Consider the following 14,407-nt stretch of genomic DNA (forward strand, 5'->3'; position numbering starts at 1 on the left):
TTTTTAGATTTATTAAAAATAGTCATCTTTCTAATTTGGTGACCATTTCCTCAGCTGTCATTAAACCATTTTATATACTTTTGAGTTTGGGCCACTTGTTATCCTAGCATGTCTTTCCTGGTACCAGTGTCTTAGTATATTATCTGTTATTATAATGGAATATTATATGTTGAATAATATGTGAAGAATAGATGTTTGTTTCTGTTAGGTATGAATTGGTGAAGGATACCAAACAATAAAGAAAGAGGAGATCCACTTCAACAGAAACAGATTGTCCTTTAAGGAGAACATGGACAGTAGCGGTCTCCCCAGGGGAGTGGAGACTACATACTGAGGTGCAGAGGGCCTGGGATTTTAAATCTCAAAAAGAGAATTTGGGGGCCAGCAGATGTTTTTATCATATGTTGGCCTTTTTGTTGGGTGCTTCCCAGTTCCTAACTGCCTGTAGATGTTCTCATTACTGTACTGACTGTTTTGTCAGGCAGGTGTTCTTAGTATACTGAGTCTGATGCTTATCAGCTCCTTTGAAGATCTTTGTTTTAATCCATTACCCCTTCATTCCAGACCCTGAAAGCATATTTGTTTTTGTTTGTTTGTATTTGTTTGGCTGTTTCCAGTTGAGAGAGTGTGGGGCTTAACTTTTAGGGACTGCTTCAGGATTTAAAGTGGAATAGTGGAGTTGTTGTAATGCAGCGAGAATATCATTTTGACTTGAACCCTTGAGATGGATTATGGTAATGGGGCATTGAGCTCTAAGGGAAAACTTTGAAAACAATTAAAGAGAAGGTTGTAGTGTGACTCCCATGAAACTGGAAATTAAGGGACCCAGTAAGGGACCTAGCCAGGGTAGACATTGTCCTAATGTGGATCTATTGATTGCAATGATTTGATCCAAGAGGAAACTGTGAAAACTTAAAAGACAGGGTAGAATGTAAATACAGGAACTTTAATACAGTAATAACATAAATATAGGAACTTTAATATAGTCTCTCATGTGGTGACTCCCAGCCATAAAATTATTTCCTTGCTATGCTACTGTTATGAATTGCAATGTAAATATCTGATATGTGATGCCCAAAGGGGTCATGGCCCACAGATTGAGAACCACTGGACTAAGGTGAAGAGTCAGAGTGGGAGGGAACCAGAAGCCCATTCTTAAAAGGAGGCTTGTTGATTATTTTTCCACAGGCCGTCCTAAAGCAAGAATCTCAAAAAGCACATTGGTTAATATATTTGTTTATAAAAAGGCAGTAGTGGTCAAAATTAAAAGCGCAGACATAATTTATTGTTATTTTAAAGGAGGGCAGCTGTCCAATACAAAAAGGCATATCCTGGAGTAGGAACAATCATCTTTTAAAGTTAATTTATATCCTCAAGCAATAAGTACTCTTTTATAGAACCAGAATTAGGATAAGGATCATGGAGAAAATATCATGACCAGAATTGTATTATCAAGTATATCTTATCCTTAAAAGCAGATTTAATTGCTTTAAATTAAAAACTCATGTTAGTTTTCCCAAATAAAGATTCAGTTCCATTAGCCATCTCTATTTGCTTTACCTCTGTGGTTACACAGATTAAATATAACTTTTGTCTTTTATCATTATTTTATTCCTTAAAATTTTAGTTTAATGATGAACAAAATGAATCTGGGCCAAGGTAACAACTTTAGTTTATATGATTACTTACTTGTAAGTCAACTTGGTACTAAGTACATTATTTAAAAAAACAAATCATAATCTCATGTAAACAGCCTATATATATACATAATGATCATAAGATATAGTTATTTGACCAAAATTTACTTATTTTGGTTTTTCAAAACAGGGTTTCTCTGTATTGCTTTGGGAGTTGTCCTGGAACTCACTCTGTAGACCAGGCTTCTTCACTCTGTTGAACTCACAGAGATCTGCCTGCCTCTGGCTCCTGAGTGCTGGGATTAAAGGCATGTGCCACCAATGCCTGGCTTCAAATGTTATTATTCATTAGGACTATATATTTTATAACCCTCATTGTGAAAGAGAAACTTGATGGAGGGATCTTTAGGCAACATAGTGTTAGCCTGGGCAGGATTATATGCAGATCAGTGAGGTTCAAAAGTATCTTAAGGACTGTGGTAGGGGTAGGAGTTGGGAGGCAGGGTCGAGTTTCTATCTCAGTTAGAGGAAAATTGGCCCAGAGATATCTGGCAGAAATATCAACGCCCCAGGAGAGCCTGTAGCTCCTTGCTGGTAGCAGCTTGTCTAGCACTTGGCAGTTTATCCTTTGAGTCCCTGCTGGGATCTGTGTTTTACCAATATTTAGCCCTGGGCTGTCTTAAGACTCAAAGTGTTAAGTCCCTACATTAGGTTCTCCTTAGAAGTCAGTCAACAATCATGTGAATCAAAACTATCTTTTTGAAACATTCAGGAAGTCTCTCAGAAAGAAAGAGGTCCCAGATCTCAAATGATATTAGCATCTGAGAGAGAAAGAATTTAGGAAATTGTGTTTAGAACTTTAAGAAATCCCTGTAAAGCAGAACTATTGGGGAAAAGGGAAAGAGTAAAAGTGGAGAGTTGAATGGAAGGACTTCAGATCATTTTCTGTTTTGTCTGATGACATTATAAATCAGTGGGGATTGGGGAATCAAAAGTACTGAATCAGGCCAGATATGGTTCAGATCCAGGTGAGATCTGAATGGATAGCCTCATAAGAGTCTCAGGGGTCTTTCTTCATCAGGATTCCCTGAACTGAACCTAATGTTTGGCTGTATGTCTCTGGGTCTCTGGATCTGTTTCCATCAGTTACTGGATGAAGGTTATCTGATGACAATTGAGGTAGTCACCAATCTGATCATAGAAAAGGCCAGTTTGGGCTAAGTATTCACTGTTGCTAGGAGTCTTAATTGGGGGTCATCCTTGCAGATTTATAGTAGTTTCTTTTGCGTCAGGTTTTACCTGACCCCAAAATGCTCTCTTTCTAGTCATTTCTTACAGTACTCTTACCCTCTATCCACATCACAGCCCTCAAGTTCTCATCCCCACCAGTCCCCAGTGCACCCAGGAGATTTCTTCTATTTCCTCTTCTCAGGGAGATCCATGACTCCCTCCTTGGGACCTCCTGGTTATTATAGCATTGTTATTCTTTATTTAACAACTAATCTACTTATGAGTGAGTACATACCATGTTTGTCTTTCTGGGTCTGAGTTAACTCACTTAGGATGATTTTTTTTCTAGTTCCATCCATTTACCTTCAATTTTAATGATGTCATTAATTTTAACAGCTGAGTAATACTCCATTGTATAAATGTACTAATTTTCTTTATCCATTCTTCAGTTGAGGGGCATCTAGGTTGTTTCCAGATTCTGGTTATTACAAGTAAAATTGCTATAGAAATAGTTGTCAAGTATCCTTGTGGTATGATTGAGCATCCTTTGGCTATATGCCCAAAAGTGGTATAGCTGGGTCTTGAGGTAGATTGATTCCCAATTTTCTGAGAAACATCCATATTGATTTCAAAAGTGGCTATTAAAGGTCTCACTTCCACCAGCAATGGAGGAATGTTCCCTTTGCTTCACATCCTCTAAAACATAAACTGTCATTTGTGTTTTTTTTCTGACAGATATAAGATGGAATCTCAGAGTTGAAGACTGTAGGAACAAGAGGGGTCAATGGCATCGCAAGAAAACCCACAGAAACAACAAACCTGGCTCACAGGAACTCACAAAGTCTGAACCAACAACCAGGCAGCCTGCTTGGGACTACCTAGGCCCTCTACATATATGTGACAGTTTTGTAGCTTTGTCTACTTGTGTGACTCTAACAATAGGAGCAGGAGCTGTCCTTAATGGTTTGGCTGTCTCTTGGGAAGCTATTCCTCATACTGGATGTTAGTATTCAGGCATTTAAACTGATCTGCCTTTGGAGTTCTGACAGGATACATGCTCAGCTGCTACCACCAAGAGCTCTACATGTGCCTATTCACTGTGTTCCCTTTTAAAAAGGCCTGTCCACCTCCCATCTCTTCCTTCCTTCCTTCCTTCCTTCCTTCCTTCCTTCCTTCCTTCCTTCTTTCTTTCTTTCTTTCTTTCTTTCTTTCTTTCTTTCTTTCTCTCCCCCTCTCTATCTGTTCTTCTCTCTCTGCCACTTTTTCCTCTCTCTTTTCCCTGGAACCTTTCCCTTTTTTGCTATCATTTTCCCTTAATAAAAACCCCTCAACTTGAACTTGGTTGAATGGCATTTTTCTCTCTCAAGCTACTTTTTTTTTTAAAAAAAAAAATTACAACACTGGTTTGCCTTACCCAGCCTTAATATGAGGGGATGTTGTTAGTCCTACCACAATTTGGTATGTCATGATTTGTTGATACCCATGGGAGACCTCTTCTTTTCTGAACAGAAACAGAGAAGTGGATTGAGAGGGAAGGGTGGGAGAGTGAATGGTAGGAAAATAGGGAGGGGAAACTGCAACTGGGCTATAAAATAATTAATTAAATAAAATTTTAAAATGATAGGTCTGAGGTTAGGGAGAGCTCAAGTTTTTAGGTCATACTTTAGACAAAGCAAAGTAGTGTCCTTTATCTAGAGAAGCAGTGTGAAGGGAGGTTACTATCTTTCCCCAAGTCCTCACCTGGAATAAGAGAGTAGCTAGAGGGAGTAGTCTGATTTCAAAAAGAGGGAATCCCCTAACATGTGGAAATTAGGTGGCAAAAGCCAAGGAACTTCTAGAGTTTCTGAGATCTAAATCCTGGGAAGCTCCAGACATTGGGCAATCCTTACCTTCCTGTTGTGTTTGTGGTGGGAATGGTGTAGGAAAAAAAGAGAGAAGGGCCTGCTCTGGAGGTTGGTAGATCAATAGAGGATAGATAGATGATAGACAGACAGATAGATGATAGAAAATAAATAGATGATAGATAGAGATATAGATAGATGATAGATAGAGAGAGAGAGAGAGAGAGAGAGAGAGAGAGAGAGAGAGAGAGAGAGAGAGATGATTAGGAGAAGGACCAAAACTGAATTTAAAAGGTTCAATAATAAACACCTAGTGAGCTTTTGTACTCCTTATGTAGACTAAGGCAGAAATAACCCTAAGGTTTTAGGGCCCACCTGGCAGCTCTTCAATCCATAGTAAGGATAATATCCAGCCTCCTATGAATGCTCACATATCCTCTGATGTGCAGCATAAACATTTCCACTTCTTTTTCTGTGTCCTCCAAAGTCATAATTGAATTAAACACACTATGACGATTGCTTGACAGTAATCACCAATCTGATAGGAGGAAGACTAAATATTATAAAAAAATGAAAACAGAGAAGTTACCAGAAATTCAGAAGTACAAATGCATTTATTCTTTGAAAAATTCATAACTATACACTATATATCTTGATCATACCTACCCTGTACTACCATAATCCAGACCCTCTCCCAAACATCTTCCTCCTGTCTTCATGCTCTACTTTTAAAAGGCTTTTTATTGAGTTCAATTACTTCTGCCTGTAGGAATGTCAGTGTGGGGTCATTTACAAGAGCACAAGCAACCAAGAATAGGGCACAGACCCTAAGAAAGGAGCCTTTCTCTTCCCTAGCAACCATCTACTGACTATAGCTCTCCAGTTAGAGGTTGGGCTTCAAGGGCCCTTGCCTTGTATGGTGGGATTTTTAACTAGCTTGAGATCTTGTGCAAGTCTTGTTCAGATGTTCCAGTTTTCTTTCCATTGCCATGATAAATACCATGACTAAAAATTAACTTGGGGGAAGAAAGGGGTTTATTTGGCTTATATGTACAGAGCACTGTCCATCACAGAATGAAGTCAAGGCAAACTCAATCATGAGCAGAAGCAGACACCATAAGGAATCCTGCTTACTGAGTTACTCCCCATATCTTGCTTCTTTCCTCATATAGTGCAAGGCTACCTGTCCAGATATGGTACTGCCCACAGTGGGCTGGATCCTCGCACTAATCAGTAATCAAGTAAATGTTCCACAGACATACCTGTGGGGCAATCTGAAAGAGGCAGTTCTTCAACTGAGATTCCTTCCACCCAAATATTTCTAGGTGTGTGACAAGTTGACAACACCTAACCGGCTTAACAGGTACACAGCTGCTATGATGTGAGTTCATATATGTGCAACAGTCATGTCATATCCAGAGGACAGCATTTCATACACACACACACACACACACACACACACACACACACACCACACCACACCAACTTCTGGCTATTACCTTCTTTCTACCCCTCTTCTGTGCTGTTTCATGAACCTCTATGGTAGTTGGCACAGAAGTCCCATCTAAGGCCCAGCACTCACTTTGAACAGCAGTGAGTCTCTGCACTCACCTCTGCCCACCGCAGGAAGAAACTTTTCTGACACAGGCTGAAATCTTCACAAGTTATGGCTATAAACATAAATATTTAGAAGTTAGTTAGACAACATGGCTATTGGCACTATGGCCTATGGGTGTTTTGTTTGTTTTTGTTTTATGTGGCTTTTTAAGCTCAGAAAGACACTTGTTCATTCCATGCTGAATGACAGTCATTTATTTTGCAGTAATCTATAAAACCATCCAGCATAGTGCATGTAGTAATGAAAGGGACTGAATAGGGAGGTAAGAGGGGTCAGGAGAATGAATGAAAGCAGAAAGGATCCAGGATTCACAACAGCAAATTCAATCTCTGCATAGCATGTTTCTTCAACTATGTGGAGAAAGATGAGGCTGTGATCTCTTGTTTCAAGTTTATCACTATACCATCTAACTACATGATTTTGTATAGCTTATTTTCTTATTTTCACATATTATCAATTTTATTTTTGCTAGTAGCACTGTATATACCATTCATCTATGTGGGATGACAAATACTTAAGTTATATTTAGGGAATTTGGCTTCCCATTGAGTATTAAATGGATGGTAGCCATTATGTGAATGAAACACTAACACAATGTAAATTGATTTCTGACAATTCAAGGGTCATATGAAACAATTTCCCACAGCAAAAAGTATATAAATTAGTTAACTCAGGCAGAATACTCTCATTAAGGAATATCAAATGTCCAATGTCAATTCGAAAATCAAATTTAAATTTAAATCAGACTGTGGACAGTTGCAAATGATCCTGTTAATTATCAAATGACCTTCATGTAACCCACACCCCATCAATAAGGGACACTCTGAGGGAAACCTTGCTAAATATAGTGGTGGTCAACAATAGGATAAAAGTAGTGTTTTTAAATTTCTTTGGAAAATTCATAAAAAGCAGTCAAAGTTATTTTATTTCTAGTCTGCTGGTGAGAATGCTAACTCATACAGCCACTTGGAAATCAGTATGGCGGTTCCTCAGGAAAATGGAAATCAGTCTACCTCAAGATTCACCAATTCTACCTTAGGCATAAATCCAAAAGATGCACATTCATACAACAAGGACATCTTTTCAAATATCTTCATAGCAGCATTATAGATGCACATTCATACAACAAGGACATCTGTTCAAATATCTTCATAGCAGCATTATTTGTAATAGCCAGAACCTGGAAGTAAGCTAGATACCCCTCAACTGAAGAATGGATACAGAAAATGTGGTACATTTACACAACGGAGTACTACTCAGTGAAAAAAAAAACAGAACAATGGAATCTAGTGTGTGTGTGTGTGTGTGTGTGTGTGTGTGTGTGTGTGTGTGTGTGTAATCCTTGCCAAGCCCAAAGTCATACAACTCCATCGGTGCAGTTTAGTAATGACATTGTTTTAGCTCTTTAGAGCTTTCATGCTTTTGACTTGATTTATATACAGAATTAGGAATATGGGTCTAATTACATTACTCTCCATGTATATACCTCGGTTATCCCAGCACCTTTTATTAAAGATTACCTTTCTCTGGAGACTTTGCCACAAAGCACCTTACACTACAAACACATGCATTTATTTCTGTGTTCTCTATTTTGTGTCTAATCTGAAACCAATAACATATTCTATCATTTTGTAATATATTTTGAAATGAAATAAACCATATATAAAAGACATATAAAATGATCTTATTCATTTGTGATAACTAAAATGAAGTAGAGAAGCACAATTGCAATTTCAGGTATTCAAGACTGAGGCAGGAAGACTGAAAATTTTAGGCCTGTTTGAGATACAGAATTAGTTCAAGTCCAGTCTATGTAACTTAGTTTAAAAACAAACAAACAAAAATCATGAATGTGACCAATTGGTGAGACGTTGCCTAGCATCAGAACTTAGTCTCCAGGACCCTCCTGAGAAAAAAAAGACATTTTAAATGTTTGGTCAATGACTATGCTAAATGTATTATGTCATCATCCTGTACCTTATAGATATAAACAATTATGTGTTGGTTAAAACAAAAAATACAAAAATAAACGAATAAAAGAATAGGCTAAATGATTGATGATATAAACCTCACGTGGAATCTCAGCTTTGCCAACAAAATCCTAATCCTGTAAAATAAATTGTATCTACTCACCCAGGAATGCTATAAGCTCAGTGAAGTTCTACCTAAGACCCAAGAGAGAATCAATGAGAGCTAAAAGCCAGGTAAGGGGTCAGAATTCTCATCCCAGAAAGTGTCAATCTGATTGACATAGGGAGTAAAATTAAGATAGGTTGTGGTAGCAAGCAATAGTAGTGTTGAATGAATAAACTACAATGAATGCTGGGTCATAGCAATAAAGCCTAGGTAGATAGAAATGGACAAGTTCAAAGTTAGCAACACAGGTACAAGCATTATACAGGATTTCAGTCAATAAGAATATATTCAAGGAAATCTGAAAACTGAAGGCTACATTTGCAGCATTTCTGTGTGGCTAGTTACATAGTGCATGGCTTTAGCTCAGGCCATAATATACTTTGTCTAAGACTACAAGTTAGCCACATCAGGAGAGTTATATGTAGAATCATGTTTATTGGTGACATATTCCTATATTAGTCCTCCATTGATGCTGTATCAAATATTCCAACCATTGCAGTTCAACCTGGCACTATTTTACCTTATGGTAAGTCTATATTGGTAGTTTCTCTGATCCAAGATAATGAGGTTGATCCCAAGGGATTTTCTGTAGAAGGTTGATTCTAAATCTCATTTGGATTTTTGTTATTTCTGGGAATTGGAATGTCTTACGGTAATCAGTAGCTGGTAAAATAACATTTGTTCTAGGTTTACTATGAACTTTACTTAGTACTCCTAAAAGTCAGTTGGGTATTTTTCTGCATGTTTTGTGCAGGAAGATGAACTGAGGAGTAAGAGTCAGGCAGAGAGCTCTGTATCCTGAGAAACCAAAGAAGGCTATATCTCACAAGTGCACTACTTTCCTCAGAAGTATTGTATAGCTATTGGACACATCAATATCACCAATTCTTGTTTTCCTTGGCCTTTGGCACACATCCCTCTCTTCCTTCTCAAATTCATTCAGTTACAGGCTTCTGTTCACTAAGCACTTGTAAAATCTATCAGTTACCCAGAGCATAACATTTTCTCTCATTGATAAAATTCTTTGTTGGATTTTTCATGATGCCATCTAAATGGACACGGTAACTTTATCAGCATATGCTCAGACCACATTTTAGGGATGATGGTTTCTGGGAACAGGGACAGAGAGATCATTTCCTCTTGTCTGTGTGAATTCCAGTAAAACTCTGTAAAGAAGGGCTGTTTGAGGCCAAAGTACTATGATTTTCTGGATTCTTTCTTTAGTGGATGTCACAGTCTAGTTTAATCTTTACAACTATATATATTACCAACTCAAACTTCATTTTCCTGGAGTTTATCCATATATTTCAGATACTTCTGGAAACATTCAATTTACATGAATTGCATATTAGGACATATGATTCCCTTTTCACCATCGCTATGCTATTTTTGTCTTGTTAACTTTAATGAAAAAGAACACTGTTGCTTAATGTTTTATTAGATTTTAAAATGTTTTCTATTTTAGCAAGACTAAGGGAGAAAGTTTGGCATAATTTTGAGACCATGACTGATTAATTGATGGTATGTTATTATAACAAAATACTCCAAACAACTGGTTTTAAGGAAAATTTTTCAAGCTCACAGTTTTGTTGGCTCAAAGCACTTGCCCATGTATTTAGTCCTAGTAGAAACAGTGAGTGGTGGCAGATCATGGCAGGAATGTTCAGAAGAGCAAAATCACCAAATATGAACTAAAGCGGAGAGTATGGCATAGACAAAGACAGAAACAGAAAGACAGGCAGGCAGACATTGCGTGCGTGCATGTGTGCATGTGTGTGCACACAGAGACAGAGAGAGAGAGAGAGAGAGAGAGAGAGAGAGAGAGAGAGAGAGAGAGAGAGAGACAGAGAGAGAGAGAGAGAGAGGCAGATAGACTCAAGTCTCACTCTCTTTTTCAGGGTCTATTCCCAATCAACAAAGGACCTCCCATTGGGCTCTACCCCCTAACAGTTCTCCAACCTCCCAGTAGCATCACCTGTTAAACCAAGCCTTCAATTCTAGACCTTATGGGGACTATTATCCAAACAATAGTAATATCCAAGAGATACAATAGCATCTATTCTCAACAGCTGAGCTGGTCTTTCCCCTATCCCAAAGCTTCCGTTTGCACCCTTGTTGACATGTTCCTCCTTTCTAAAATACATAGTCTCTGTGCACCAGCCTCCCATACCACATCTACTATCTACTTTTAGCTATTGTAATTGAAAATATTCTACAAAACCTAGCTCCTCTGCACCTCTCCCTGAGCTGTTTTCTTCCTCCCCACCTGCAAGTGAGCGCACACTCCTGTGCACCCTTGCACTCCTTAATTCTTTCACTTCTATAATATTGATTTTAGAACTTATGCCTTATATTTTTCTGATCATTTTGTACCTGAGTGTTTCTAGACAGTAAATAGAAATATCTTTTTATGGTTTAAGCCTGTTATTAACAACCAATGTGAGTATATAGATTATTACTGGCAAATTTGAGTGTAACTCTTGAGAGTTTTCTGTTATATTGCAGTTCTTTGAACACTACAACTTAATCTTATTAATCTATATAATTTTTAAAAAGATTTGATTCACTTAATGGGTATGTGGTGAGTACTCCCCAAAGAATTAATGTGAATTATCTTAATAGAAATTTTATTTTTTTCAAGAAAGGGCTTCTCTGTGTAGCTTTGTAGACACACACACACACACACACACACACACACACACACACACACACACACACACACACACACACACTTCAGCCCCAGTCAAGAACAATTGCATGGTCTTGCACCCTGTTTTACCAGTATATTGGATATTCAGTCAATAAGCATGCCTATCATAATATATTTCAGAGTTATAACTGGTAAAATTTCAAAGCTTAGGAAAAATGAAGTCAGGTTTCTCTCACTGTAACTTTATCCTTTAATACTGATGAAGAAAGGGGAGAGATAGAAGAAAGAGTATCATTTCCCAGTGTCATACCATTAGTTTCAATTATTTCAAAATCTAATCACTTTCTACTCTTATCATTTGTCCATTAAATGGTGGCAATTTCTAATTAGAGGCTATTATGCTAAATACAGCTGAAGCATTTTACAAAAATACTTACCCCAAGGCCATGCTTACAGAAACAAAGATACTGCTTTTTCTAGCGTTAATATTTCAGTCTATGCATATAGACCACTGATTCATGATGAGCATTGTACTTGTATCATATGTCTGTTACATGTCTTTAGGAATATGTCATAATGTGGTTTAACCAATCTCTTCTCTGGGTTTTGGAAGTAGTAAGCCTGAAAATCATTTTCCTCCAAAAGCACACAATACTTTGTAAGCAATGGAAATAGCACATTAAAATGAACCAGCAATCCTTCTGTTTTAAGGAAATTGAAAAGTTTATTCGCAAAAGCATTCAAAATACTATTATGATCCTACTTGTGTATCCATTTGGCTCACACACTTGTGGTTGGATTTCTTCCCTCAAAACAGTAGATCCAATTTTTTCCAGTGTTTTTCCACTGCTTCACAAGAGAGTTTTGAGGATATTTTATCAGTGTTACTGATACGCTTCTACATGCATATACTTAGTCTTGTATTTGAATTGGTAAATTGACTCAGTTTAGGATCCTCAAGGCTTTCATATGTTCAGAAAACAAACATAATAAATCAAGTTAATATGGAAAGGGCTACAGATGTTATTAAATATACCCTTTATTTTTTAAAAAGAAAAATCTTCACTTTTAGAAAGATACTGTGCTGGAGAGTTTTTCACAGATTTTTAAAATGTTTTTTTAAATTATTATTGTCTATAGCTTCTACTTTCTGTGAATATTATTAAAATAAAGATATAGATAGCCCTTGTATATTGTATATTTTTTCACTTTCAAATCTTTCAACATGAAATGTTGAATTGAACATTGTTTTCTACATCCATGGATCTCTCTCTCTCTCTCTCTCTCTCTCTCTCTCTCTCTCTCTCTCTCTCTCTCTCTCTGTGTGTGTGTGTGTGTGTGTGTGTATGTATGTACACACACATGAGTTCACATGTACACACAGACATATAAATAGTATCAGGTTTGATATTTTTGTGACAGTTACAATAAGAGGGGAAGGGAACTCCAAAAGACATTGTGAAATTCTGTGCCTAGAAAAACTTGAGTGGTTCAGGATTTGTTATTAAATCTTGAATTTGCTGTAGGCTTACTGAAACCTTCAAGTCTGTCATGAAACAGGTAATAACACAAGTAAGAAGAGCCACTAGAAATTACATATAAAGCCAACCATCTGACAGATTCTCTGCAGAAACTGAATCACTGCCTCAAAAGTGTCTCCTATCAAAGGCACATAACTCAGAAAATTGGTTTTTAGTGTGAAAAATGCAGGGACAAATACATTGATCCTTCACCTTATCTTCCCTTTCTCTTAGCCTTAGCACATGGAGCAAAAAACTTTCTGAACTTCTGTGGTGTGTCCAGTCACAGCAATAAATAAGACTTAGAACCTGACCTTGGGTTTTTGAAGTCTTTTATGACAGCCATGTGTGTCTTGAGCTTCACACTATACTGTTAGTTACTTAAGCACAAGAAGCAGGCATTCTTGTACCTTTACAGAACCTCATGTGTTGTGAGCTATGCCATATACAGAATGTGACCAGTACATTGTTTTCCAGTTTGATGGCATCTCCAACACCCATTTGTGCAACCCAGAAACTTCAATGAACTAAATTAATATTATTAAATTCATTAAATTAAATTAAATTAAATGAACTAAATCAATAATTTCCTATGTCCTTTCACATTCTATTAATAGATTGATCCCATCAGTCTTACCTTCTAATTAGCACTCAGTTATCTCTCACATTCTATGTTGGCTCTGCTATTTCCCCTGTTAAAGTCAAGTAATTTATCTTATAGACTAATTAACATTGTTAAAGCCTTGTTTGTGTCTAATCCATCTCCCTCACTGTGAGATGAGTCCTTCATGAAAACTGTAGAAAGAATATTAAGTTTTGCTTTAATGTTTTAGATCGGGTGTCACTATAAATCCTGAATTGACTGCAAACTAGCAATCCTCCTGCCTTAACATTCTGACTGCTAGGACTATGGGCATACACCATCATGTCCTCCATGTTTTACACTTTTGATAAACTTAATCCTTTTTCCCACTTTCAGTTTCTCTTTGTCTAACCCTCATCTCTCTATTACCCATAAACATTCAGAACATACCCATAACTGAACTCCTCAAATTGTTCTAGAAGCAAAGGCATCTCTTTTCACATAGAACTTGTCAATGGTTACTGTTAACTGTCAACATGACAGAGCAATAACCTGGAAGGCAGACCTCTGGGCATGTCTGTGAGGGATTACCTTAATAACATGAACTGGGGCAGGAAGACATACCCACCATTCTCTACACAAGGGATCCTGAACTGAGTAAGAATGGAGAAAGGGAACTGAGCACTAGCATGTATACTCTCTTCTAACTACACATGTACCATGGCCAACTGCTTCCAGTTCCCATTTCCTTGATTTCCCTGCCATGAGCACTGTAACCTTAAATTTTGACCTAATTAGGCCCTCTTTCCCCAAGCTGCTTTTATTATCATGCTTTATCACATCAACATGAAATAAAACTGAAGGCAATTTGAAATAATCCACTTGAAATAATCTGTTTGAAATAATCCATTCTCACACCTACTACTGCCCTGCGAATAGTTTTATTCTTTTGATTGAAATATTTTAGTTTTAGAAGATTCTATACATGTGATTAGAAATAAACTACATCATAGATTGTAAAAGATTATGAACAGGAATACCGTGTCTTAAGAAACCAATTTTCTTCTAGAAATCTCTCTATTTACTATTTATTAAAACTAATAAATGTGCCTATGGATAAAACTATTAAGTAATATAGCTCTTATTTTTATTTCTTAATTTATGTATCCATTTTCTTTCACTAGATAATTGC

General features: G+C 37.1%; 1 long non-coding RNA gene across 4 annotated transcripts in view; it reads left to right on the forward strand.

The window, feature by feature from the left end:
- The window catches only part of LOC113833818, a 290,919-nt gene extending 286,559 nt beyond the window's left edge, over positions 1-4,360 (forward strand). For 3 of the 4 annotated variants that reach the window (XR_004768845.1, XR_004768849.1, XR_004768846.1), the window contains one exon: positions 3,603-4,360. This is a non-coding gene — a long non-coding RNA (uncharacterized LOC113833818). The remainder of the gene's footprint in view (positions 1-3,602) is intronic. The other variant, XR_004768847.1, reaches the window with a different exon arrangement.
- Positions 4,361-14,407: the final 10,047 nt, after the last annotated feature.

The sequence above is a fragment of the Cricetulus griseus genome, chromosome 2 (assembly GCF_003668045.3).
Source record: "Cricetulus griseus strain 17A/GY chromosome 2, alternate assembly CriGri-PICRH-1.0, whole genome shotgun sequence".
NCBI classification, from domain to species: domain Eukaryota; kingdom Metazoa; phylum Chordata; class Mammalia; order Rodentia; family Cricetidae; genus Cricetulus; species Cricetulus griseus.